This window comes from Neltuma alba, unplaced genomic scaffold (genome assembly GCF_004799145.2).
Source record: "Neltuma alba isolate B1F8T4 unplaced genomic scaffold, ASM479914v2 tig00010223_pilon, whole genome shotgun sequence".
Lineage (NCBI taxonomy): Eukaryota > Viridiplantae > Streptophyta > Magnoliopsida > Fabales > Fabaceae > Neltuma > Neltuma alba.
The window spans coordinates 94,301-97,137 of NW_021635155.1; the positions used below are offsets into that span (position 1 = coordinate 94,301).

General features: G+C 32.4%; 1 long non-coding RNA gene across 2 annotated transcripts; it reads right to left on the reverse strand.

Annotated features, from left to right (window-relative positions):
• Nucleotides 1–1,562: 1,562 nt before the first annotated feature.
• On the reverse strand, nucleotides 1,563–2,485 carry LOC114754885 (uncharacterized). Of its 2 annotated transcripts, none has more exons than XR_003741261.1 (3): nucleotides 2,329–2,485; nucleotides 2,057–2,252; nucleotides 1,563–1,896 (listed from the first exon to the last, which is right to left on the reverse strand). It is a non-coding gene; the product is annotated as an uncharacterized LOC114754885 (long non-coding RNA). The 2 variants fall into 2 exon arrangements; XR_003741262.1 differs by having other exon boundaries at nucleotides 2,057–2,224; nucleotides 2,329–2,482.
• Nucleotides 2,486–2,837: the final 352 nt, after the last annotated feature.

Genomic DNA, 2,837 nt, shown 5'->3' on the forward strand with positions numbered 1-2,837 from the left:
TCCTGGGTGGCTAAGTATCTGTACACATTCACACTAATTTCTAAACAGGCCTATCAGCAAGAATGATATTACCTCTAGTTCTTAATATAAGAACTAGTTGACTAATTTGAATAGATTAAAAAAATTAGTTAAGTTAGTTATATGTAATAAATAGGTATTGTCTTTTTTAAAATATTCTTACTAATCAAATATATTAGCTAGAACTACCATTATTACAATAATTATTTTAGAAAAAAAAATGAATAAATATGAAATACAAAGTGAATTAGAGTCTTATATTTAGGACCAAAATAAAAGTTACACGAGCTCTTATATTAAGGATTGGAGGTAATATTTATCATAAACAAGTTGTGAGAGGACCTTAACGTAGTTTCCTTGTTGAATGAGTCATATGATTATGAGAAACGATGAAGTTGCTGATGAGTAGAGAGGATGTGAATGACATAAATCTCATTCGTGTCATTTCTTCAATTAAAGAAACTAGAATTTTGTTTCATAAGTGAGCTTGGTCAACGCTGTTAACAACTAATATATATACACACACGCGCCTATAATTTTCGTCCATGCGTGATTCTTTGATGTCTCTTTAAATTTTGAGATATATCTTCACACAAAGTCTAAATATGCAGTTTCATTTGCAATTAAGTATTGTTTTGGATTTGATTTTTGTAAGCTTTTGTCTCAAGTTTCTATGGATCAACCCGATCCAAGAAGTATTCTCTCAAGTGCTCCCCTTCATAACTGACACAGACTTAACTGGAGTCGTATAGTGAGAAAGATCAGAAAAAGATGAAGAGTCGTTGCCCCCGAAATACGTGATTGGGCTTAACGTAACCTCTCGACGACTTATGATTGATCCTGACAGTTGCTAACAATGTTCCCCACACAAATATATAAGCTTTATATTCTTATCACAAACTATTCAAAATCTCAGTGCTCGTGCTTTTGACATTTCTGCACAATCAAACAAGCCATGCCCCGTCAAATGGAATTTGGAAAGCCAGACCGTATATGGTACACTAAGATTGCTGTGCAGAAAGTAAACTATACGTCTAAACTCTAAAGTTTATTTCTACATATTTATCTGTGTTTAGCACTAAAATTGACTCCTAGGCACTGAGGTAGGGTTAATTATTATACTATTTTTATTTTTCGGCTTGTTCATTTGTTTTAGACTCTTTGTTTATTCTTGATTTTATATTTTAACATGGACCGTTGTTTTTAAAGATTTACAGTTTTTTTTTTTTAAAGAGTCGTTGTTTGCTGCCTACGATTTCTTAGTGTATGAGTCTGAGAATTGGCACGTTTATGCACACAAAACACTTCTATATATTTTAATGAATATTTATGTTAATTGTCATGTTTTATATATAAAGTTTAATTAGGCTACCAAAAGTTAAGTTCCGTAATATTAATTACAACTTATATAAGTGTTTCAGCAAGAATCAAATCTTTTAATTTACTATTCCCGAGTCGCTGTAAATCTCAATCTTGATTATTTTATATAAATCCTGAAATGTAACGTTATGCTATATATATAATTAACTAAAATCAGGCTCTGCTTGCCTAAATAAATTTCGAGCTTAACCTTTTATTATTATACTTATTGATATTGATGCATATATAATAAAGAATCCCCTACTCAGCTTGTCTCTCTCAAAGAGTAGACATTTACAAGGGCAGATTATAAATGAAAATTGATCAGATTATAATTTAGGAGAAAATTAAAAAAAGTTATTTTTTTCTTTAATATCTTAATTAACTCCCATACAAGTAGTAAAATGAAAGGAAAAAAGGTATTCATTATTTCACATAAACTGATAACATTAATGAACTCTTAATAATCAACATCCACAGCAAAATTCCAGGACCCAGCAGCAGCATATCGCAGCAACACTGCATAGAAAAACAACGTAAATTAAATTATCAAACAAAACATACCAATTAATTGACCTCTACATATATATATATATTCTATAATCTAATAAGAAAAAGTATATGCATAGGAATAGACAGATGCTGTGAGAGACGAGAAAGTGATGAGAGAGAAACCCACCATCCTTTCCAGAAACCTTCACCCTTGCTATTGGTCTCAGCTGTGATGTGTGATGAATCTTGGACACCTTGCATGGTGGTGGGATATCCGGGTGGTGGTGTTTGGTGGTGCTGATAAGCCTGACCCGGTGGAGGATAAGCCATCACTGGTGTCGATGGAGGTAAGCCCCTGCTTGTGCACAGTCATATCATCCAATCTGACATATATCAAATAAACAATAATACAGCAAGAAACTGATTAATTAAGTTGAATAATTCTACAAAAACCTGAACCTTGGTTGTGTTGACTCATAGAATCTGCCGCAGGTTATTCGCCAGACTGAGAAAGAAGGAGAAAAGAGAAGGGTGGTTATATATGTAGTCTCAATGGAGATGAGAAGAATGAACAAAAGGAGAATAAACCAAGGGGTGATTGCTTATAATTTATTTGTAGATAATTTCTATGAAAGGGTTCCACACGGATATATTGGGCGAAGAATTTGAGGTTGTAAGAAAATTTGCAGAAAGCCGAGAAAGAAACAAAAGGAAAAGATCAGATATTTAAGCCTGACATAATCAACCGCGTTCATACTAGCTCAGAAACTATCAGTTATAGGTGGCGTTAGGTAAAGCAATGAGCTAGTTTCATCATAAAGTTTTAAAAAATATAGCTCTAATATTTATTAATGATGATGTTATGTGGGATCTGTTTGCTCAGGATAGTTGATATGTTTGCGTTTGATTTGTTTAATTAAACATTAATTAATCACAACCTGTTTAGACAAGAGCATGGTATATATGTT